The 27,025-nt window shown below is 36.0% G+C and overlaps 1 long non-coding RNA gene across 3 annotated transcripts in view; it reads right to left on the reverse strand.

Annotated features, from left to right (window-relative positions):
- Positions 1-27,025, reverse strand: part of LOC146758851 (uncharacterized) — a 206,276-nt gene that overhangs the window by 37,267 nt on the left and 141,984 nt on the right. For all 3 annotated transcript variants that reach the window (XR_014933228.1, XR_014933230.1, XR_014933229.1), the window contains one exon: positions 12,417-12,533. This is a non-coding gene — a long non-coding RNA (uncharacterized LOC146758851). The remainder of the gene's footprint in view (positions 1-12,416; positions 12,534-27,025) is intronic.

Raw genomic sequence — 27,025 nt, forward strand, 5'->3', positions numbered from 1 at the left:
AGGTCTCATCCCAAAATGGTACAATACAGGTTTGATTTCTATGACCTTTACCGCAGGCAATAAACTTCAGACACAAGACAGGGTGAGGTAGACTGTCCTAATTGCTCTGCATAGCCACAATTAATCCATAGCCTCACTACCGGGCTTTAATTTGCAGCAGAAGCTACCACACCACATCAAAGATTGTGATTCACCTCTCCACTAATCAAAATTTGAAGAGCCACTACCAATAGTAATTAGAGAGCTAAGTCCAATCATTATGAGACTCAGCATTAATTAAACAAAATTGTAAGAGCTTTCATTTCGTTCACTGAGTACCCCAAGAATTTCACCAGAATAGATCTGATAGACTTTAACTGTTTTTCCAGGAATATTTTGCTCAGTGTAATTAAGCTCACTCAGTCTCTCAGTAACTACAAAATTCAATGCAGCCTGTTGTTATACAAATGGTACTGATTTGAAAAGTTTCTCCTACTTAGCAATGATTAAGAAAAAGGAACTTTGTCCAGCTTTGTGCTTTTTAGCAGTTAGACTGATACTTAAAGAAAAAGTAACATAACAGGAAGCACACACAGATGCGGTAAATCATGTAGGTCTATTGACTACAGACAGTTTAGGATTAAGGAAGTAATTTCTTAAAAGCAGATGTACCAGTTCTGCTAACATCACTGTGACGCTCTTCAATGACTCCTATTCTATAGCCTTTGCACAGGGTTTTATTTTAAACTTTAGTCTGTCTGTTGTTGGAAATATCATCAGCAAACTGGAGACAAGCAGTTTTTTATATCCTAATGAAATTGGTTTGGGTAAAGAGACAAACACCAAATCCTCAGATTCAATAAACTGACCCAATGGAGACACAGCACCAGGTCACAGTAGCCGTGTCCTACCAAGCATTTTAAAAATGAAACAAAAATCACAATTGTGAAAATGCAGAATGCCAAGGATGAGAAGGAAGTCAGTATGGTAAAATAAATGATCTTGAGCTCTTCTCTGATCTTTGTTTGCAATAAAAAATCAGCATATGATTCGGTTTAAAAAAATGTATTATCACTCTCTCTACTTAGGACAGAGTCTGTTGGGAGATGGCACAAAGCAAAAGGGAGACAACATGATATTTCATGTTGTTATTCATTCCTTTAAATACCCAGAAGGAACCACTCTATGAATGTCATCCAGGTAAGTGGGGTAAGGGATTCATCTCATCATCTGAGACATAAGATGTCAAAAAACAAAAACGAAAAAAAAAAAAACAAAACAGAGGATTTCAGCTTGAAGCTTCTTCCTGTGGGCTCAGCCCTGGAGTTGCTGCTGCATGACATCCTGGGTAGCTGAACAAGAAGAATACACCACGAATAATTAGCTGGCTAAGGCAAATCTGTTGTGTGACTAACACCCAGGGACTTGAGGAGAACATCACAGCTGTGTTTCAGACCCTAAGTTAAACTCAGTTTGGACCTGAGATCCCTTTGAATAATAATTTGATTAAATCTGCCAGATATTTAGCTACAGCTATAGGTATGGAAATTTTAAATGCTCGGATCCAACTGTATATATAAGTTCTATTCCATTTTCTTCTTTTTACTAAACCTTTCCCCTTGTTACTTTGTATTCTTTAAAAGATGGCATAAATTATAGGTATTGTGCTGCAGAGTGGCTCTGAAAAGGAGGTTTTGAAGCAACAGGATACAGAGGGACAAGAAACAATGAAATATGAGCTTCAAAGTCTATTTGTGTGTCATGTTTTGTTCCATAAGGAAGAATAAAACAGTGACAGTGCTCAGCTTCAAATCAAAATATTTTATTGCCATGCCAGGCTGTGCAAATGTTGTCAATGTGTAAGAAAGGAGAAACCTTGGGTAACTGTCAGCAACAGATACAACATGGCATGCGTCTGCCCAACATTTCACAGTGTGTTTGGGGCTTTGATCCCCTGTGTCCATTTGTCATTATTGTCCATTTCTGAGTTGGTGGCAGGTTGTTACATAGCATGATGCTATCCCTGCCATCTCTTTCCTTTCTCCTAGGGTTATGCACAGTTTTTCCTCATTGTTTTTTAATGGAAAGTCTTTTATCATTTCTGGTAATGTAAGCAAATATCTTTCTAACAATGTCTTATACTATTCATACTGGGAAAAAAAAGTGCAGTTTATCTAGTGTTGACTTTTTTGTCACGTGGGCAGCACAGAATCCCTTGTTTGAGTTCTCCTTTATAGTAAACGAGTATAGATTTCATTAGGATCTACCATAGTTTTGCTTTTTGACTGCAATCAATGAACATAGGGAATATCAACCTTTCTCTAAATTAATTCTGACCTACAATTCTAGGTTTCCTGTATAGTGACCCAAATGGTCAGATCTGTTAGTGAAGACTGATGTTTACAGAACTTGGAAGAAAGATTCAGTTTGATGCTTCTTAGAGTAAGTACCTTTTTAGCTTGTTAAATAGCAAAGTAATTTTGTTCTAGTGTTCTAAATGGTAAAACAAGAAGAAACTGATGTTATCATCTAATCCAACCTCCTATGCATAATATTGTACGAGATAGTGGATTTTATCCATGTATTTTACTCTTAGTTGTACAATAAACCACTTTCCAGCATACCCAGTGATCTATCTTCAACACACACTGGGACCATGTAACCATATGAAATACTGACTTGTGCTAGAAGCAGCAGCAGCATTTGTACATTTGGGATCCTTAACCCAGGAGTCGCCATTTTGTTGACAAGATTATGCAACTTCTTGGCTGCCCACAACACAAATATGAATCAACAGCAGTGGTATCCGTGCCCAAAGCATATAATAACATTTAAGATGTCTGGCTAACCAGAATAACAGAGTGGCTATATAAGAGCAAATAACAAATACGTTTACATTTTGTTCTGCTCAGTCACAGATTTACATTTCACAAATTTCTGAAAATGCCATGACAGATTCAGAAACCTGGCCAAGACTTCACTGCAGATAAATATGAGGACGTGACTCCCAGCTCTGATAGGATACCTCTCCTAACACAGATGTACATAGAGGTATTAATGCACATTGCCCATTATTTTCAAAAGAGACTGCCTGGTGGATGCCTATAATTTTGAGTGCCAAAAAGATTCTTGTTTTCTGGTAACAGCCAAGAGCTTCTCCACAGTCATGGCATGTGTTTGCTGTGGGCAAGGAGCTCTCATCCCCTCCTCCCTTGAGTTCAGCTAATAAAACATGATTGAATTTTGTTCCTCTTATACTTAGTGTGGTGATGAAAGAATGCACATGTTAAAAAGCAAGAAATAATGGAAACCATTGCCAAGTTACCCTTTTGTTTGAAAAACAATCTTTTTTTGTTTGTTTGCTTGTTGTCATAATTCAACATCGGGGAGAGAAAAACTAAAGAAAAGGCTCAAATATAAGAAAACTTTGAACATCATGGTTTGACATTGGTTATGTAAGTAGATTTTTCGAAATAACCAGTTCTCCACAGCAATAAAGAGCTAACCCTGTTTTCACAAGATCCCATATGTTTTTTGTATTCTTTTTGTGTGCATGTTTTATTTCTTGCATCAGTGAATCATAAGATGCAGTCAAGGAATTAATTTGAATCTTGAAATCTAAAAGGAAAAGAAGCTGATATGTGTAGTTCTGCAGCCTCAGATTCTTGTATGTAACTACATAACATATTTTCTTTCCACAGGAGGTAGTTATGACAAATTAGAAGTCTGAAAATTTTCTGATGGTGTAAAGGCTCCAGCTGTCACTAGGGAGATAGTGATCAGATTTCATAGCTGCATGGTCCCATGGCACCACTAAGAGTTCCATATGGTCATCCAAATGTTTCAACTAAACCCACAAAAAATTTCCACGATGGCTTTTGCTTTTAGAAAATAAAACTCTTCATGTAGGGATTTTTCATAAAGCACCAGCATTAAACAAAACTTTCTTGATTTGGTTGTCTGACAAAAAAAAAAAAAGCAAAACAAAAACAACAAAAAAAAAAACAACAAAACAAAACCTAAACACCGTTACACTAACTCTCTTTTTTTTTACGTTCAAGTGAATTGAAATAACAGGACATGTGCCAGAGCTCTAACTTTTCAATCTAGCACAACTTACATAACATGGAGTAGGCTGGTAAATGGACATGCAATGAATAATTAAGGTGTGTATATGTACTTGGTGACAAACAGTAATTTCTTCAAACTGCTTCCCTTTTTGTATAAAATCACCTCTGTTAAATTGTTAATGCTATTACTGTGGACATAGACTCATTCTCGTCAAAGATGTCAGCATAAGCCTCACACAATAACAAATGACAAATGCATAATTTATTGATTCTTAAATGGCTATGTCCTTGGATGTATTTCTTATAACTAATTTGCTTGGAGACACATCTGGCTTCTGAAGATAGCATCTGTTTAAAGAAGGTCAGTGCTGTGTTTTGAAGGCAGAAGAGCATAATCTTTTATCTGCTTTGTTTCTCTGCCTAGCAATTCAACTAACTCTCACTCAATTCTATCTACTGATTTTTCTATCAAATGAAAAAGATGTGCAATCTGTTGTTCAGTTTTGAGAAAATGATAAAAGTGTGCATACAGTGTGCTAACAATTTAAGTATATTCAGAGATGTACAGGTTTCAAGTGACTGCCTACTGCATAAGCTAAACTATTTAGAAAAGGAATTCAATTGAATTCTGATACTATATTGTTTCATTAATATTTCTTTTCTACAATGGTTATTCAGTGTATTTTAATAAATGGTGTTTATGTACCCGGAGTTTATTTCATTCAGATGTACTCATTCTGAGAATGAAACACAAAACCTTCAAACAGTGAATACAATGAATATTGCAATGTTTACTCCTCTGTGAGGCCACGAATCATGACCTCTTTCCCAATTATTCTTGTACATACAAAGTCCAATACTTCACATCTTTCTTATTTCTTCATGATATTTATGCACATATATACTCCACGTAATTTCAATGTATGTATCTTAATATATTCAGCAATTTTTCATTAATTTTAGGAGTACATATTTTACCGGCCTTTTGGACAGAACAGTAACACACAAACTAATACTTAAAATCAGACTGAAGTTTGCATTTAAATAGGCAGACAAGTATAAGTGACATAGAAACTACTATTTTAACCCTGTGATGAACAGTTAGGCACCTTTTGCTTTTATATTTCACCTTGCAACATACACAAAATGTTTAATTATTTGAGGATTAATGGAGGTAGTTTATAATTAAGCTGAAGTATGAACTGATGTCATCATCTCAGTATGATGATATACATTTTTATGCCAAAGCACCTGTTGTTTTGGAAGGAAGCAGCTGATATCATTATCTACCCAGCCAGATAGCCTAGTTTCCTGCTGCTTAAAAAATTATCCTAAGGGTTACCTAAGTTGGGGTAATACAGCATTTACTTTTTCATGCTCAGGATAGGAGAGAATGTATAAAATGGCTTTATCCTCAGTTAAAGATAGAAGGGGGAGGAGGTTGGGATGGATTAATCTTGCTAACACTGTTAATATTTATTTCTTTGGAATATATATCTTCCCTTTTTCCATGAATGCACACAAATGCTTAATGGTAGTATAACAGATACAGAAGAAAATATAAGATTGGACAAGAACCTTTTGTATAGCACAAAGGAGCAAATCCTCTGCTTTGCTGTGGCTGTTTTTCACCATATGATTGACTCCAACCAACATAGCAAAGGTTAACACCAGCTGGGGATTTCTCCTGTGTAGAAGCAGTCAGCTGCCAATCTGTCCCTTGTCCCCGATGTTAAGAGGGAACAAGGTTGCCATGCTGATTTGGAAAACTATGATAGAGGGACTATTATGGCTGGTATTTACAGCCATGAGGTCATTGCAAGGTTTTATGTCGATACTGTAAATTAAAGTTGTATGCATGAGGACTACACAGCTCTGATTCAAGGATGTGCAACCAGCCTTGGGAGACCTATCCCTCCATCTATCTGAGCAGTGGTCTGACAGAACATGGAACCATGCCCGGAGAGTTTTTAGCGTGCCTCCAACTATCAGACTTTTCTCCAAATCATGGCTCTGTGCCAGAGCTGTTCATTTCGGTTCGTGTCAACCTGCACTATATCAGAAATGATAAGATGGAAAGCTAGGGAAAATGGCTCTTCGGAATTTTTTTGTCTCCCTTGATGGTATTTTCCTGGCTTTCTGAGACTCATAACACCACATATACCACATTTTGCTTCGCAGCAGACTCTGGTGTGTAAAGGTAGCATCAGTACATTCTACATCATATTCTGAGTGGGTGCAATATACATTCTCAGGTACAGTCACATAAAAGAAATAGCTGGAGAAGGATAATAAACACTGAGATTTGCTGTTTTGCTAAGTTCAATCCTATTTCATGCTTTGTCTTTTCTTGTTGTTGTGGGGGATTTTTGCTTGTTTGTTTGTTTTTTCTCATATTCATTATCTTTTCTAAACCAGTTCTCAAGTGCAAGCTAATAGGAGGTAGATTAATCACCCTCCACATATTCTGGAACATTCTTTTTCTTCTCAGATCATTCCATTAGTAATATGAATAAAGAATCTTTTGACAGAATAAGTTGTCGCTGTCTTTACTGTCACCTCTTATGTTCAGTTTTTCTCAGGGCTTGTTTTCTGTTGATCCCTCCACACTTAGGGAAAAAATGTTTCTACTAATTAACTACTTAGGTCTTGCCAGGAAGAGGAGACATCAGGTTTCTGTGCTGTGTTTCATTCTACTGGACGCTATCTCTGTTTTGAAGTTTCCCTATTTCATTACCATGAACATCTCTGTGTCTTTCTGCTTTCCTCCTCCTCTGTTATTATGTCCATGATTTTGCAATTCAAAATCATGATAGTAAGACTAGCAGTGATCATAGATACTCTCCAATAGGTAACAATACAAATTGGATATACTTATTCCTTCTACACCATTTTACCTCGCTGGAGTTAACATGATTTTCTTAGTATTAACCATCATAATAAAATTAGCACTACTTTGGGGACTTTGCATTACAATTTCATAAAATCACAGAATTTGTATTATATGCAATAGATTAATCAGTGTTTTTAAAGTATTCTTAGAGAATTTCACATCAGATGGGAAATAAAGTATAGTAGCTTCCTGTCAGAAAAACACTTACTATGGTGTTTTATAATGAGGGCACGCTAGAGATCAAATTATTATCCTAATGGGCTGAAGTTCAGTACCGTGATCGTTGTGATGTTGTGCACATTAGCTTTGTATGTGCGTGAAGGAGAAAGACACCTGTCTAGATATTTATAGATATTGAAAGTTACAGCCATCACTGTTGAATGAAGTTAAGTCTTACCCTAATCTTCTTCCTCTCCCTTTCTGATTATAAAAAGACCCTTCAAATTAGGTTTTCAGAAAGTTATTTAATAATACAGAAAGCTATACTGCCACACTAACAGTACAGTAATTGCCTGTGGGTATGAAGTATATTTACAGCTGGCGCATTCTAAGCCTTCAATGCTATTTTTCTATTTACTAGACTTCAAAGAAACCATGGTTTGCTGTTTTTCATGATAGCCAGCACTGGTATCTGACCAGCATAATGAAATGCTGACCATGGTAACAGTATAATTTTTTTCATTCTTTTTCTCCCATGCTGCTATACACAATTCCTAAAAAATTAGTCAAGGTAAAAAGAAATATGAGAACTGAAAAGATTGAATGTATTTGCAGAAATAAGTAGTACATTTCTGGATCATTACCAGTGATAATGTGTGTATTTCCATAATAAAAAAAAAAAAAATTAAAAAAAAAATATTAAAATTTATCCTGAACTTCTAGGAATTACAAAATTGTTATGAATAGGGGAACAATAATAAACTGCAAATTTTTATCTGATTATTTAAATGTCCTCGAGTTTCACATTTCCTCTTTTTTTCCCCAACAAATAACTTTCTTTTTAAAAATGAGCTTTTAGTGTAAAGCTAAAACAAAACTAGAATTGAACCCTCACATTGAATTACATGGATTTTTCTTTTACAAACTTGAGTGTATGACTTCTACTATCAACAACTGTTCATTTCTGGATCATTAGCTGCATCACTAATAAATACTGAAGTAATGTTATGGTCTTGAACATTTCCTTAGCACCTCCTTCAGCATTGCCATTTCAGGAATATTTTGTGTATACTAATCTGTAGCTCATATTCTTTGATGGAATTTCTAACGTCTCACCCAAGAAAACTTTGATGAGCAGTTCTTTAATCTTTGCTAATTATTTGCTTCTGTAAAACCTAAATTCACTAGATCAGTTAAGTCTTTACATAAAGACTTCCTGAATAAGAGACTCTTCAACGTAACACTAAACTGAGCAATTTCAGAGTGATAAAAGTCTTCTATATAAAAGAATATCTTAATCAAATTCTTAGGCTTTATTTTCTTCAGAATTATTTTACTTCTGTGCCCTAAAATTTGATGGTAACACAAAATAACTGGAATCTGGCCACCAGTTTCATTCTGGTCCATCACAGTAGCTGAAGACAAAGAACAGCTGCAACAACAAAATAGCATACAATGTTGGATCAACTACAGCAATTGCCTTTCCGTTTTATCTGTTGAGGATGTTTGTTTTGTGTTTTACTTTTATGAAGACGATTCCTTTTTGAATCTAAAAATCTACATTCTGGGAATGTCTATACTTACATTATATGTTTCTCTTCTTCTGAACTAAAAATAAAATTATTTGACATAAAAGCTTGGGAAAAAATGTGAACCAAAGTGAATCATAAGCCATAGTGCTCTTTGGAATATTAAAGTTCAATTCCCTGCTGAAATAAACTGACGTAGGTCTGTTGAGTTCAATTGAGCTATTCTAGCCCCCACGAGCAGGGAATTATGGAGGAGCTTGGCTTTATTTTATAAAACAAATTGATGTGAACTAGATAACACAGACACCGATTAAGCAATGGATTGTGCATAGTCTGATTCCTGTAAGTATAATGAATTATATGTATGTGATTGGAGTTTTTTATTTTGTATGATAATATTATGAAGAGGTAAATAACACCTTGTTTCTTCTCAGTAATGGAAGAAACGTTTTGTAAGGGATAACAACAGTCCCAAAAAGGACATTTACCTGTTTGTCTGGAGAAGTTAAGTAGATATCTGCAAGGAAAGGAAGTACCTTTGGAGAAACTGCTTTTCTCAAAAAAGATGTTGGATCTCATTCAGGCATGGACAGGAAAAAAAAAAAAAAAAAAGAGCAGATGAAACCATCACTTCACATTTTCTTTAAGAAAAAGAGTATGCATCATTTTCTCACCTTCCACAACCAACCCTCCAAACATTTTAAGACACCACAGAAAGAGCTGGCCAGACACAGAGCTTCCACTAACAATATATCTGCTATGAAGTAAGCTTCCAGACCAAGCCATACAACCTCTGTGTAAGCCAGCTAGAACACAGTTTGAACCAAGATGTTCTTCAAACTGCTATTTAACTTCAACCATCTGATTCGAATTTCTCTGTTTTAAAAATTCCTTTTCTCTATCGTATTCAAATAAAACTAACGATAGGGCTGAAAGCCCTTTTGGTGTCCTCACTGTAAGAAAAAATACAATCGGCCCCAGTTCACAGCTATACTTGGCTTGCTATCGTAACTGCATATCCCAGTAACCACTTGGAAAGCAAGGATGAGCTTTCTCCTGTCTTCAGCTTTCTCTGTTGCACAGACCTGAATCCTTCAGTGTCCCGATTGATAACTGTGTCTTTCCATGGATATTTGAGATAATTATGTGGAAAATCAGTGCAAATGATGCATGGTTAATTTAGGCACTACCAGAAATCCTGCATATCTGTCGACCTCTCTGGGAGACATCTGAATCCATTTTGAAAGTCAACCAACAATTTCTGGCAGAACTAAAGACACTCTAGCCTAAGATAGCAAATAAGTAGCATACTTGAAGCCTCACAGAAATGTGAGCCATTCTAATTACTTGTGCTTCTCTAAGCCTATGATAAACAATCATACTAAGTTACCTTTAGTGCAACTATTGATTGCTAAAATTTATTATTTCTTCTGAATAAATCAGGAGGGATCATGAAGTGATCAGAGCCTAAATTCCGAGCTGGCATAATTTGACTGCATTCTGCTATTCACTGTAAAACTGGCTTTACAAGCTCTTTGTCTGTGCCCTTCTGAATACAACTATCACATGCACCAGCCAGAACTACACGCTTCCTCGATTTTAAACTTTGAGCCAGAGTGAGTTAAGAGAGAAAGATGAAAACTCCAGAGAAATCCTAACTCAACAGTCTCTATTTGCTAAAATTAAAGAAAAATTAGTAGCTGTTTAGAAATTAATTAGCTGTAGACTGAACTCTATGAAGCTCATATTGGTTCACAGCAAAATATTACTCAGACAAGGCAGATATTGTATGTTCTGATCTCAAGTAATATTGCATCATTGTGAACTGTTAAGTGTTTCAGAAAAAAAATAAAAAACATGACACCGTCTGTACTACAAAAGCTCTCAGAAGCCACACCAAGAAGTTTGCTATGTCCCCACCAGAATGTATTTCATTATCAAGACATTTGTGTGCTTATTAAAAATACATTCTTGTTTCCAGACTACTTGTGGCAACAGGTAAAGGCATTTATGGCTAGGCAAAGCTACTTGTTTACTGAGCCTGTCAGAATGCCTTAGTGTCAGCAGACAGTATATGTACACAGCTCTAATGGGGATCCCTCTGCTGTGGTACCTTGTCGTTCTAAGAGTGCCTTGCCCCCATGCCCTGTGAGCATTTTTTATAGTCAAAACCAACATGTCTAAGTTCTTGTTTCCAACTTTCAGTAATGTTTATTATTGTTTGTCAGCAACTCAGCTCTGCTGGAAAAACCTCCTTCGGTGAATAATGAAGTCATTCCCACAGTGACTGCTGGGTTCCAAAATTTTCAGTACTCTACCTATGGCTATTTAGCTGTACATGAGAAGCACAGAAAGTCTTACTTTTCATGGCCCATAAATAAACACCCAATCCAACACTTCAGCACATTTCTAATTGTAATGCAGCGTGTAATGTTTCAATGCATAATACAGATGTTTTCAGTTATTATATGAAGAGGAGACAATGATGGTTAAGTATGTGTTTGCATTATAGTCACGGCATGAAATCATTATGTTCAACTTTCCTGATCATTTTCTTCACAGAAAAAATAAAATTCTGTTCAGCCATGGTTCTCTCCCACATGGAACAAGTTGCAGAGAAGGCAGAGATATCCATTTATAGCCCACTTACTTGTAGCAAAATAAAAGGCAAAAGCTCTATTTAAACATTGGGCTCTTCTCTGTTCTCATATACCACTACTTAGCTGAAATGAGCCCAGGGGGTACCAGGATGTAAGTAATAGCACAGTTGTCTCATGGGATTTTTATTCTCTGTGATAAGAAGCAGCTGTCTCCCTTGGCCCAACTGCACTGGGGGGTTTAAGAGGCAATTGTCTTCAGCAGTGCACCAAAGCATTCTTTTGCAAACACCAAGGTATTACTGAGTCTATTCCTTTGATACCAGTTCTCATTAGCTCTTCTCTGCCTTTCTCACAAACCTCTCCTGCCCATCTATGCCAGTGGTCTTTTGTTAAAAAAGTTAAAAAACCAACCAACTAAACCTTCTGCTGTCATTTCCTTTCTGATTCCAGAGCTTTCTCTCTTTAGGTCTGTCTCACTCCAATAAATTATTACTTGATGAGAAAAACTTATTTCACTTATAAAAAGTGAAATATCTGATTCCAGAAACAGATATTTTTATGAGTTCTATTTGCATAGGCATAAATAACTATTTTGGTTATATGTAAAGGCCACACAGATACAGATTGGCAGTAAAAATCTGGGCAACTCCAGATCACAACTTGAGACTAATTTAACTTTAGAAAAACCAAACCTTAAATGGCAAAAATGTTCAATATTCCTAGATTGGCAACACTGGGTTTGTCTTTTCAAGCAGACTTATGGATTGAGACCATTTGTGATACACAAACTTAGATGAAGTAACAGAAGAAACAGTCCTGACTATATTCACCATTTGACCGCAAGATACTGATATGAAAACAGAAAAATCAGAAACAGTCCGAAGCCATTGGCCTACTGGATGTGGACCAGCAAGTCATACAACTAAATGAAGCAACCTTTAAATCTTCTTGCTATGTCTTTTTGCTCTTAAAGTACAGAACCACTGTGAGAAACCAAGCCAGACTAAAAGAGATGAAGTGGTAGTATGGTGCAGAAAAATCTCGATTTTAAATATGGTGTACAATAAAACACTTGACCAGGTAAATAATAAAAGAGAACAGGATGTTGCATTTATCTATTGAAAATATATCAAAAGAAAATGGAAGACCGAAGGGCTCATAGACAGAGAAAGGAAAGAAAACTTACACTTTCAGATGAGTGATGATGTGAAAATGATCAAAGATTTCTTCAGATTTCAAAACTGATGAGATTTCCAGTACAGTCATTTCTCCTCCTTCAAGAGGCATCCAGCAAGAGTGAGTTCTAAGTATGGAGAGAAGAGAAGCAGTATTCAATGAGATTATTAACGATATCAAAATAAGATTATTTAAAGTGCTTTCTGAATTGGTTTCTTCTTGTATTTAGCAAAATTCAGTTACTTTGCATAAGTCACAGTCATTACAGAGGAACTTTTTCATAAGAAATGGAGATAGTTGAATTCTAAGCAGCAAATAGAGTGACATTAACACTTTTTCTTCATCTGGTTAAGCAGTAAAGTTTGAAATGTTTTAATTTTTTTCTCCTGTCCCTAGCATTCAGAAAGAAATACATTTTGTGAACTGTCATGTGATGTGGGTTTTTTATTTGTCAAAGTTTTACTACATGTTGATGTTTGTTAATTTGGACTGTTAAGTTTCATTACATTAAGTGTTCTTGTCACCTAACAAAATGACAGAAGACAGAATGTCATACATGCGTTTCCCGTTTATAGCCTAATTCATATGTGAACATATTTTCCAAAGCACAAAACTTACCACAAATGAGAGGGAAAAGTGCAGTCTAGAATGTATTAGGAAACTGAGTTTCATATAAGCATTTTTTATGCAGTATGGGACAATTTGTCTAGGTGCACATACATATTGAAGTCTTTCTGCTCTCAATGCCAAATAGTTACCTTAGTCCATCAGACTCTCAAATTCTTCTGTTCTGATTGCACATAAGCTTAGGAAACAGTATTTAAAAGAAGCCCATAGGAGTTACTATACTTCATCACACTTCACAAACTTCATACCATAACTTGCATCTTTTTGTTCATATTTAGTAAAAGTAATGATGATTAGGATGATTAATACAATGTGAGATGCCAGCTGATATTGAAGTATAACTATCTAAATTATTGCTTTTGTCAAGGTCATCAAGTCAATTTATAACAATGAGATTTCAAAGTCAAAATGGAACAGACTTACACAAAGTAAACATTTGGTCTAATGCATTACATCCTAATTGAGAATTTACCTTATTTACTTTCAGGACTTAATGGGCCTTTTCAAAGAAAAGAAGTCTAATAATCAGGAAAATATGACAGAGCAGGAAAAAAAAAATAATAGAAACATAGCTACGGTTTAAAAGATAGGGCAAAATGAATTTCTGATGGTAAGAGCCATAAATAACTACAAAATACATCAGAAAACTCTTAGGAATATGATGTACGTGCTCTGTTGTACAGAATAAAAAGATGACCAAGTAGAGGTTATTTCCACCACCAGATAATATCCATTTCAGAACCAAACCGCTGGAGAGAAACAAGCAGAGAAGCATGTCTTTATACTCAACACTAGCACATTTAATCAAAACATGTTAATGGTCAGCTTTCCAAATGCCTTAGTTACAAATTAAAGGTCTTTATTTAAACATGAAAATTGTTGGTGAATTAAGAATATACTGCTGAATATACATTCCTCACAATCAGCAAATAATAACAAGGAAAAAAAAATTAAAAAAACAACAACAACAACAAAAACTGGAGAAAAGCAGCCAAACCATCTGACAAAGCCTAGGGCACACGTAACCCCATCACTACAAATGACTGCAGAGCTTACAAAACGAGCCAGATGCTGCTTCTGGAAGGATTTCATCTATAATACCCGAACCGCATGACAGCCTATCACAACTCATGTTTGGCCTAAAGGTGTACATCACTGGTGGAACAGGCAAATAATGAAAGGGAACAGGATAGAAGCCTTAATCCTTATTAAGGAGGTGTGTTGGTGGTGGTATTTTTAGGGCGGTTGATTTTTGTTTTGATTTGAAAATTGTATTTGTTTTACCTACAGTCATTGGAACAGATGGTGCTTCTAGAATCTGCTGTTACAATAGAGTGATTTGTTTGCAGTGTTGTATTTGTGTCCAAATTTGTGTCTAAAGGTATTGAGTCTTCTCTAATGTTGCTCCAATTTGGGCTGAATGTAGAGAAGATGAGCATCTTCCTGGTATGCAATAAAGACATTTGTAGCCCCTCCGGCAGCTGCAACATGCTTTCTCAGCTAGTCATGTGTCTGGGTAATAAAATAATTGCTGAATGAACAGACCTATGAAAGGGTTGAAAACACACATAAGAAAGCTGTATTTCACAGAGGACAGGAATACTGCTAAAGGTTTCATTGATTCTGTCTTAATTTTCCCACACCGTTTCCTCTGCAGAAGGGCTGAAAAAGTCCAGGAATCCACCCCTCATATCAAGGTTTGGGTACAGGGATTTACTAGTAGCAACTGAATTTGTTCAATGATGCTTCTGTTTGTCTGGTCTGAATGTATTTTTATAAAAGCCCAGCCTTGCTGAAAAGTCCTGTCTATGTCTAACTTCTATTTAGTCCTTCTATCAACTCACAGTGCATTCTTACCCTACATATATCCAGTGATACTTAAGACAATTATTTTATTAAATTATTTTGCTGGCCTATGACTCTGTATTTACAAAAACACATGTTGATTATCAATACGCCATCACCAGGAACATGCTTAAATAAATGTGTTCCCTCTTGATAAGCCAAAGCCATAAAAAAAAAAAATTAAGAAATTTCAAAATCACAGCCAGGATTCCTCATTCACTGGCACTTCCTAAGGAAATAACATCATACCTACATGTAACCCACTTTTCTTCCTTTTTTCCTTTTGTTTTCCATCAGCTAAGAGAGCTTTAAGTCCTGTTTGATGATGAATGGTCTTGAAGAAGGCTCACTGTTCTGCATGGTATTGCTGTTAGTTCACAACAGCAGAAACATGGTAGTATCTCATAAGCACACTTAATAAAAGATCTCCAAGTTATGAGACTGTAACAAGTGATTCTTAAAAAAAAAAAAAAAAAAAAAAAGAAAAAAGAAAAAGTGTTATACTGTCTTAATTTTGTTGAATAAAAGCATAGAGGAAAAAAAGAACTAATGGAAGAACTGGTTCTTTTATAGAAGTAGTTTAATTCATTTAAGCAAGTTATATTAGCTGGCATAGGTATAAATTTTCCATTAGGAATTGCACTCCACCAGCTTATTTCACTTATGTATATCCCAGAATAGACAATGTCTAAAATGACTGGCACTGTTCCCTCTGAATTAGTTGCTGAATAAACGTTAAACTTGACGCAGAGTGAGAATACCCATTAGGCAATGCTATCTTTGGGTAAGAAAACAACAAGCAAGCAGACAATGGAAAAATCAAGGCCTTAATCAGCTGGAATCTGTACCATGCTGAAACTGGTAAGTGCTCTATTTCAAACATGGTGTTTGCTGAAGAGGTTGCCTTGTGCAACACACAGCCAGTGTGACCAAAATAAGTAGCAGAGAGGGTTACCAAGTGGTAATGGTATATTAGTGAAGTTTTACAGTTTGTCTATGAACCTATGGGGTCCCTGTCCATCATATGTATAATGTAAATCACTAGTGATGAACAGTGCATAGCTATTAATTAGCTGATCCTAACCTGTGGGTTGTGGACACTGTCCCTCCAGTGAGACGTTCCCCATAGATACAGGAGGTAAAAGTTCCACTGAGCTCAAGTATGACATGGAATATATGACTGTTCTTCCCTGTAAATCAGCAAAAGATAGAGATCACTAGTTCCACGTGCATCAAAGCATATGAAAAGAAGGGATAAAATTATGTAAATTTGGATTTCATAATATTCAGTTTAAAAAAAAATCCTTACGATTTGAAAAGCAATTACAGGTAGAGGGATTAGGACAATAGAAATGCTCTGACACCTCACCTAAACTACTGAAATACAGCACTCATAATGCTCGTACACATATCGGCACACAGTTGTTTGTTATTCACTCTTTTCATGTGCTGCCTGATGCATCTTTTTCATGATTCATTATTCCTAACAGCTATATCAAGTGTTGCAATTACAGCACAATACAGATTTAAGCCTATAATATTTCTAGATTGGAGGGAGAAAAATAATATATTAAGTGCTTGTGATATCTTTATGTATAAGTTTGAGAATCATTAAATAGCTGTCATTCTTCCTTCCTTCTCAGCATCAATTACTCCACTCTGGTTTTACTTACTCCACTCTGTATAATGAGTCCCTAGAGCATGTTTCATTGCGGGAGAATGAACACATTCTTCACTTGCGGTCAGTGGGATGTGGTTAATTTGAAATCACTTAAACTATTATATCTGTCAAGCGTGGTTATTTTATTTTCAATTCACTTCAGTGTTTTAGTATGCATGTTGGTTACTGGGTTAAACTGGCAGATTAATTTTCAAGCATTCTGTTATAATGCTCTTCATCACTGTCTTTACATGTAGGCTCCTGTTGAAAGCTAACATGCTCCCATTAGAATTTAGTTCAGAGAAATCCACCTTTCATATAAACAGTTATAACATAAACAGCACTCTCTTCTGAATGAAAGCTGGCCAGATTAGTGGACATGCAGCTTTTCTCATGAAGCTGCAGAATGCTTGATTTTTTCATTCTTCTGCCCTAACTTATTCTGGAAATGCAGTTCACATCATGGCATGCATTTGTGGCAAAAAGTAAAAACTTCAGTAACAAAGGTCTCTTTGTCTTAGCTGGTTTTACATAAATATATATACATATATATACACATGACATACACATGTATGTGTGTGTATATATATGTGTGTGTGTGTATATATATATATATAACTATATATATATCTACAGATTCTATCTTCAAAAACGTGAATCTGTTTACACTGAACTAAAGCCTGTTACAATCCACACCGTATAATATTATTTGGGTTTGGTTTTTTTTATCTTTTTTAAATATTGCAGCTTAAAATTTATAGATATCCAGAATTTGAAGATGCTGAAATACTGACTTACACAGCTACTAATAACAGGGTGCTCATACAGAGAATTAGAAGAACCGCCAATGGGCTTTTTATTAGAGCAATATTGTACATATTACATGAATAAATTACATTGTTGCATTATGCAGCTGCTGGATCATCAGTTTAAGAGAGTAGACTGCAATCCTAAGTATTCGGGGACGGGAGCTCATTATCTCAAAATCCACTTTGGTTACAGCCACAATAGAATCCAAGCTAAACTGCTTTCACATAACGTATTGCATATACCTATGCGTAATCAGGTACATGGCTCAGAGACAGACAGATGAGTTCAGCTGCCTAATCAAATTTTTCAGAAAAGAATTTGTTTCTCTGAATCAGGCAGAATCTTTCACTTGAAAAGGTTACTAGGAAAACTATATTAACCATTAAAAAAAAAAATCTACATATGTTTTGAAACACTAGTGGAAAAACATGCATTTATATAATGATAGCTCTTCTGAGTGTAAAGGAAAATAAACCTAAAAAAATAAATAAATCTGTTTTCTCTGTATCTTATGATGATGAAGACAACTGCTAGTTTGCAAATGCTGCTAAGGCACTTCTAGAAACTCAGATGTTTCTATTCTCTGCACATTGTTCTCCCATCCCATCAAATAAAACACAAAAGTCAACATTCTCCACAGCTGCAAACATTTGCCTAGGACTCATGGATTTGCATTTACATATTTTATATATTGATGCAAATATCACTGTTGAGGCAACTATGTAGCACAGTATCAGTTCCGTTCATTTTGCTGAACATGTTCCTTTTCATTGCTATTTTTTTTACTTTGGCAAACTTCTGTTTATTTTTACTGCTATTGTTATTCCACTGTTCTGAAAGCACATCCTTTGCATTGCCCACCTGGCTTATTGTGTCATTACTTCATGGGAAATCCTATGCCTGGAGAAATCAGTGGAGGTTTTATGGCTAGCTTTAATATGGGCATTTTTCCACTGGGCTCTTGCCAGATGATGCTCTTTGTTGTATGATATTTCTAAACAGCTTTTCATAAGTTGTTTCTTTAGAAGACTCCTAAAGGAAATCATAAGCATGGAGTTACTAGTGGTTAAGGTAAGGATTAATACATTGAGATATATCCTTTTATCACACCATAAACTTAGATGGGAGAAAATTGCACACTTTCAGCCTAAGCAGTTTTAAAGTAGAAATAGCAATGGTTCAAATCTCAGATTTGTATGCTACTGTTTTATATACTATAGAGCAATTTATGCAAATGAAGACTAAATTCTAATGTACCATATATAACATAATGCATCACTGAGGACACCTAGGACTCATTGGTACACCCAATGAAGACTGTTGCCCAGCACTCACAAAGCAGAATCAGATCTGTTACTGTCTCTCCTCAAAAATCATAGAATGGTTTGAGTTGGAAGGGACCTTTAAGATCATTCAGTTTCAACTCCTCTGCTATAGGCTGAGACACCTCCCTCTAGACCAGGTTGCTCACAGGCCTATCCAGCCTGGCCTTGAATGCTTCCAAGGGAGGGGGTATCCTCACTAGGCAACTTGTTCCAGTGCCTAACCACTCTCCCAGTAAAGAATTTCTTCCTAATATCTAGTCTAAATCTACCCTCTTCCAGTTTAAAACCATTTCCCCTCATCCTGTTTCTACCAACCTTTACATAAAGTTTCTCCACAAATTTCTTATAGTCCCCCTTCAGGTACTGGAAAGTTGCTACAAGGTCTTCCTGGAACCTTCTCTTCTGCAGGCTGAAGAGCCCCAGCTCTCTCAGCCTGTCCTCACAGGGGAGGTGCTCCAGCCTTCTGATCATCTTCTGGACTTGCTCTAACAACTCCAAATTACTCTCCTATTAAAAATGGAGATATTATTTTTCTCATATTTATTTACAAGTATGCTTTCTCTATATAAGTATCTATTCATACTCTAGAGCATTTAGACTTCCCTAAACTTTAGGCTAAACCAGAATGACTCCCAGCAACTTTACTGCCAATCCTAAAGTGCTATCAACTGTAGTTCTTAGCTACTCAGCAATCATGCATCCTGCTGAAGATGAGAAAGTGTACATGAATCCTAAATAGTTCTACAGCAGAAAGTAAAGACACCCTATGTTAATATTATCCAGTCATGTGATTTGGTCCTGCTGCTAGGCATTTTTGGTCTATACGTCTGCAAGTGAAGAATACAAATTTGAATACAGTCTACAACTATAATTGACTCTTTGCCTTTTGTGACTTTCTGAAATCATATAATGCTGTTTCCATTATCCACATAAAAAAAAGCTTTCAGATTGTCAAAGGACATTTTTTGCGTGAAAATGTGCTCCACCAAATGCTCCTGGAGAGAAAGTAAGAGGGATGAGAAATGCAAATTTGTTAATACGGTTGGCAGTATTCATGCTTTTCTGTGAAGATACGTATACCTGAAAAGAATGAAAATTTGTTCTACATTTATAGGTAAGACTGTCAGGGACCATCACTAGTATACCTATAAACCTAAATCTATTTCAAAAGCTGAAGTGAAGATCTCAGCTTTCTCTCAGATGACACCTAATATTTTTAGGAAAAGATGAGTGGACAATTTGTTTTAATGCTTTCATAGAAACAGAGAGCCTAGATTTTTCTGTTAATGATTTTAAAAACATTCTGCCTATCTGACAAAACACCACTTGGGGAAAATATTAACATAATATTACATATTTTAAAATTAAGAAGTTATAATTGAAAAATGAATTATCTAGGTGAAGACCGCCATATTAATAAAACATGCATGTACAAATGCCATTGTAATGATACATATATGTATCTGCATGTATTTACGAAAAGACACCAATGCATTCAGCAAAACAAATTGTGGTCTGGGTTTTTTTTTCATTTGTTTTTAGATCAAAAACCTGCTAAGCAAGTTAGATGACAGTCACCTTTTTGTGACCATGCTCATAAGCAGATATGAAAAACTTTGATTGCCAGGTTTATTGTAAGCAAACAAATACATCTTTCAGAATGCAAATGATTAGGCAACCTCAGCTTAAATTTTATCACATACAAACTAAAAAGGCAATCATCACAATCATAATGTCTGATCTCTGCATGTCTCTTTGGAGTCAGTCAGCAAACAGTACTCTGAGCAGATGTAGAAAGTGAATTTAATTTTGATCATGCGTGTCTGTGTGAGTATTAAAAAAAAAAAAAAAAAAAAAAGTAAAGCTGACCTTATTTTTTTTCAGTTCCCAAGCAGAAGAAAAGTTGGCATACAAGTTGCCTGTGGTAACCAAAGTAAAACAGTTAATGTGCAAGGTTTCCCTCTCCCAAGCTGTAGTGAGAGATGAAGAGATCCCATATGTGCCACTACTACAAAGAAAGCAGAGAGTAACAGGAAAAAAATAAATAGAAAAACAGTGTGTGTAAGGGTAAAGAGAAAAATAAGATCGAAAGAACAAAACATCAACATTGTTAGTCATGAGGAACAGACAGGAGGGAGGTATTGCCTGCTGACCATGTGTACCAATGCCATAGAATCTAAAATAAAACCAGCATCTGTGGTATGGGATGGTCTCTCTCTAGATCTGAAAGACAGCAGCAGATTGTTTTTATAGAATGAAAAGGTGTCAGCAGAAAGGAAGAAACATGCACACATGGAAACATTTGCTTTAAGAAGCCACTTGAAAAACAACCAAGGAGCTGAGTGGAAGAAACATCTGTGAAACATGCAGAAAGACCACCACTAGTGCTTCAGGGAAGAGGTGGGAACAGAAGGGAATACACAAGCATTGTTGGACATAGCATCTTGTCAGAACAACAAGGAAATGTTGTCGATACTTTCTAGAAAATCCAGCATCTTGTGATACTGAAGGGAGAAATATTTTGTCCTCCTACTGAGGGAGCAAGGAAGTATCCTCTTATCCTCTTACTGAGAAGCAAACAAGTTTATATTCATTGATTCAAACAATGAGTGATACCTTCAAAAAGAAATTGCACTTTTGAAGGGATATGTAGACAATTCTGCCTACCAGGCTGAGAAACTTTTTAATTCTTCTCCATAGACTTGTTTCTTATATTAATAGCCCTAAATGTACAAAGCCTTGATCTGTATTAGAAAATGACCACCAGGGAACAGAGAGACTGTGTAGTTACAGGGCCAGTGAAAGCAGATGTGATGTCTGATATTGAGGAGGAAGAAGTGCAATTACCTTTTAGTTATCTGGTCTTAATTCCATGGTTCAACTTTTTTTTTAGTTGACAGAATGAAGCAAATGCTTCATAACAAGGCCATATCTGAATTCAATTCACATGTGCCTCATGAAAACTATCAGGCTAGATACAAAATAACTCAACTTTAACCAAAATGAGAGAGAAATTATTGATCAGGAGAAATCTTCCTTACCCAGGTTTTTGAAAAGCCATTAATGACTATTCAGCATTGTATAGGAATGGCAGAGAAAAAGGTATACTGCTATACAACAAGTGCTACATGTAATTGTATGGAAAGCCCACGTGCTACCCAAAGGCCTCTTGAGGAGGTCACATGAAAGATGAGTCATAATGTAACCGATTTCCACCAGATCATCTCTCCATTTGCTCTCAGCAGACAAAAACAAACTCTGGAATGTGAAAGCACTTTGAAGTGACTGATGATCTTGCTGCTTATTAACCACACTGAAGGTGACTTTAGTAAGAAGGAAGGCAAATGAAATGTAGAGACTGGATGACTCTTTAAGACCAGCGTAAAGACAAAGGAAACCTCTTATTCTTCATTAAGACACATGCACTTATTATTACATGAGATGGTAATGACAGCTATCAAGTGAAAGCTACATTTGGAAAGGAAGACTATAAGCTATAATCATCTACAAAACAAACTTTTTTTAAAATAAATTCAACCTATTTCTTGCAAGAGAAGAAATGTTTGAAGAAAGCAATAGCTGTGCTTTTCTTGCCTCCACAGGTTAGTGAATTATGTCACGTATTTTTTCTGTGAACCCATGGAAAAATCCACTTTGTCTAGTAAAACAGAAAATCTATGTAGCTACAAGAATGTAAGAAAAAAATTCCAGAGGAAAATATTCCTCAGATAGAAGAAGCATCTAACTACAATAAATTCCATGCAACTTTTCCAGTCTCAGTGGACAGCAAAGATTGCTTTTAATGGGCTACAATGAGCTTTATCATTTTTGAAATGAACAACCTTAGCACAACCTTCCTAAAATCACTTGTCAGTGACTTATTAAGACATTACAAAAAAGGTTCTCAAAGCATGACTTTGTCAAAAAAAAAAAAAAAAATTAATTAAAAAAAATCCAAAGTCTAACCTGACAAAAACAGGCAGAATGTGAAAATTAAGTTTTAATTTTCTGCTATTAGAAGAAAGTATATTATTTTATTTTTCTTAATAATGCTTCATGTAGTGTTAGTTAAATTTCCTTTCACCGATGTTTTATTCTACAGATGATACCCACACTGCATCCTTCAGCACTCACAGACTGTATAACTGAGAGCTTGCTCTACCCATGCTCAGTGAGCCTGTATGGCACAGGGCAGCCCCAAGGGTCTTGGAGCATGAGACTAATGGTCGTGACTTACTAAAATCAGTCCTGCTATAGGAGAGAGGTATGTCATCCCACGCATCTAAACCTTAATCCAAATGCCTGGCGGTGCATACTGGTCTTGACAGGTACTGAGCCAGCTTGCCACTTGGCAGATTAAAAAGGACTGCCTCCTGGAGATTAGATAGCTTGGCACAGTGAGAACACAAAGGTCAAACTATGATGTTTGCCAACCAAAAAAGATCCTCTCATTTTCCTACTCTATCGCTGTTCCCTGGATAAGCATTTTTGGCCTTTTGCCTTGGTTTGAAGGCAAGACTTGTTAGGATTTAGCCTGAGGGACATGCTTTACTGTTGAAGGTCAAGCTAGAATTCTGACTGTTGTGAAGCCCTGATATGGTAAGGTCATATTCTTTCTCGTTAGGGCTGATCTCTCAAGACTCTGGGTGACTCATGGGACATCATCAAGAATGGAAATTATTCCACACCTTGCCGAGACCAATTCCTGAGGATTTTTGTGCTCCAGTTTCATAAACATGGGCAATTTTCCCTGATATTGCAGCAGAACAGAACATTGACATTTCATTTCAGAGAGGATTTCAGTACACAAGCTTTTGGATTTGTTCCCAACAATATACTCTGCCTTGACTCCTACATATTTGTGTATCTAATCTCAATAATCATATATATTTTTAAAACCAGAAGTAATTACATTCTAAAAATTTTGAAACCAGACTTTTTGTAAAGCATTTCATTGGCAGCAAAACATCAAAAGCAACACAACTTAATCATAATTTTTCTAGCTATACACATCAGTAGTTCTTCATAGTTTAGTTCCTCTGGAGTTAACATCACTACTGCAACAGTGCTTTTGTTCTATGGGCATACTTACAGCTTCTTTGCTACTCACTGATGCATCATCTCACGACATTACAAGTTTCTGAGCACCCTACCCTTCACTAATAAGATCCACCATTGCCCTTGCACGTTCCATGGGTCTTCCAAGAGCCAAGACATCAGCAGACACATAATAGTGCTTTTTCACAATTTCCTGGCTCAGGCAATTGTCATTTAGGTATTTTCACAGTGGAATATAACATTATTCCTCCTCAAATTAGGTGTTGTAGAGAGTGTTAGTTGACACTCAGTTCTCATCATACACAGGAGCCTTCCTCTTTGTGGTGCAATGAGAAGAGAATATCTCAGAAACAGCCAGATGTTTTGAAGCAAAGTGTAACAAAAATGCTGAAACAATCTCTACATATGTTTATATTCCTCATCTGTCTTGTTGCGACAGACATTGTAATAGGGTGAAAGTTTTACCTATCACTGCACTCCAACTCTACTGTCAATCTCACAACAAGAACAACAAAAAGTCAGAAAGCTAAGGATACTGCCTGAGAAGCCACTAAACAAAGGTGTAGTTCCCACAGTTTAATAAGACTATTTGCATGCATAAAGAGTTTCTATAGCTGAAATTATCCGATGTCAGACCAGATGTTTTTATTTGTTTGTTCTAATATTTTTAAATAGTCTACAGCAGTGTCAATAGCGATACTGATAAGAGTGAATTCACTGTCAGAAAAAGATCATAGTGATTTTACTGCCCTTATTTAATAGTGCTGGGTACTCTTAAGAATGTTTGAATTTCCTCAATCATTTACACAGTGAACTTTCTCTTTCATAAATCTTAAAATGCCTGCATCTCCAGAACTGTTTCATTCTATCCCATTGCATTTCTGATATTTGTTAAGATTATTTAACCTCAAAAAATACTCCATTATCAAAAAAAAAAACAATTACTTACTGGGGAAAAAAAAAAAAAGAAAAAAAAAAAAAGAAAAAAAAAACTAACCAAAATCTGTTTTGAAAAAATATTGAAAAAGAAGAAATTACCAGAAGAATGGCACAATTACACCTTTGACAAAATAGAATTTGTACAGAGAGTAATACTGGAAGCATCTGCAACAGTGGCAAATCCAGGAAACACATGTGTGAAATTAGTATATAAAGGAATATGTCAGGATGGGATTTTTCCCTCTTTTTGTGATGTGACAGGGAACATCATTGTACTGTAGAGAAAGCAGCCAAAATGACAGAGGACACAAGGATTTCAGTTATTAAAAAGGGTCAGACAAACTACTATATATATTCTTTAAGCTAAAGAAGATTAAAAGCCAAATAGGAGACTCAGAAGTCTGTGAATCACTGAAATCAATTGGAGAATGCTTGTACATCTGAAGGCAAGGTTTGGCCTGAGCAAGGGACCTCACTGAGACAAATCGCTCTGTAAAGGCATCAGAAGGGATCAAGGCTCCTGCAATCCTTGAGTGTGTCAGCCACAGAAAAGGAGAGCAGAAAGTAAAGCAAACGATGGTCCAAGCACAAGAGGAACTGAGGTAGAATGTCTCTGCATGTACTACTGCTGAATTATGGAGAGCGAGAAAAGCACAGATAATGTAAGATCTTAAAAAGGAACATGACAGCTTTCAGAGGAAAAACCACTCATTTTGCACTGCACAGCTGCTAATGCAAAGGATGAGGTAAGACGGGTGAGGTATTCCATCCTACTTCTGTCAAAAAAAAAAACCAAAAAAACCCACAGCATCCATCTTTTTGTATCATCAGCATTTTATCAGCCATTGAACAGAACTCCAAGCTTTCCTGTGTCTCCTCCAGATCAGGAAGAACAGATTCCGCGATAACTCAACATTGCACTGAACCAGCAGTGCATTGTGAATGAGTCAGTCTCCTCAAATTAGATGTAAGGGTGAAGAGACATGCTTAAAATGCTATGGTGTCCGTTAGGCGAATTGCTGTGGCTGCGGGACCGATGCAGCGACTGAGACTCTAAGCTGACATCAAAGCAGAAAAAAAATCAGCTGAAATGACAGCAGCAGCTGCAGCATCCGCCTCTAAATTAGGCTGTGTTTCAAAGTCTGGACTCAACTGCTAAGCAGTATAAAGACCCAGGAGGAAGGCTGCCCAAGAAAAAGAGTTAGATTTCTAACCTAACACATCAAAGTAACACATGCTTAGAAGAGCAATAAATGCATATGGCACACATTCACATGCTGCCTAATTGCAGTGGGCTCATGAAGCCAAGACAAACCTTCAGCTGATTCCTACTTTTAGAGAGGATTTGAGTTCTTTTTGAATGCAGAAAGCTGACATAAATTGGTAGCAGATTAGAGTCTGGCACTGCGATAATACATCCCATAATTTCAAAAGATGGCATTTTTTTTCATGTCATAAAACACCTTCAAAATACTGAGCTCCTTATTATATAACTTATACATCTACCAGATTAAGAATAACCATAACAATACAATAAATTACAAAAACCTTTCTCAGAATTCAGAAACAGAAATTAGAAAATAGAAAACCAGCAACTGTCACTGCTAATTTAGTTGCAGTGATTTAGTCATACTAGGTAGGATATCATTAAATGAAATGCAATCCTGAGTTTTCTAGCAGTAAAAATCATTTATTATGAAAAGCATCCATATTTTGCATGCATTTTTATTTTATAAATTTAGGGAAAATATTTGCAATGTTATTGCAAATATTATTGATGATGCATAGCTTTGTGAACAAGCAATTGGAAATAAGCCTGAATGTGAGGTTAATTTATTAGTTACGTACACCAAGAATGCTTAGTGCAGAGGGAACTAATTTAAACACCTGAGATGTTTATTACAACTTCTCTGAAACTGTAGTGTAACTGTAGATTTGTGAGTTAATTCTAACTTATGGTATCCCTGCTTGTTTTTGAGAATTGCAAGTATATTATAGGAACACAAACAGAAAACAGAAAAGAAGTGTGAAATATAATTCTGTACAAATCTCTTAACCTTGTTAATGAGTTTAAATTAATACACTTTTGTAACGGGTTAAAGTTGCAAACAACAGCAAGCATGAATGCACTCTGAGTTGTGCATTAAGAGAAACAATTCCACCAAAAATGATGCAATAACCCTGACAGTAGCATTATTACTCATGATATAGAATTCTATGCTCATACACTCCTACGAGTTTAAGTGAATCTATTCAAGGTCATCACCATCAAATACAGTGGTGCAGTATTTATCATTTAAACAATCTGAGATGCCAAAAAAAAAAAAAAAAAGCAGCTCCTAAATGTGCAATACT

This window comes from Coturnix japonica, chromosome 12, assembly GCF_054131305.1.
Source record: "Coturnix japonica strain WE chromosome 12, WE-NBRP24, whole genome shotgun sequence".
NCBI classification, from domain to species: Eukaryota; Metazoa; Chordata; class Aves; order Galliformes; family Phasianidae; genus Coturnix; species Coturnix japonica.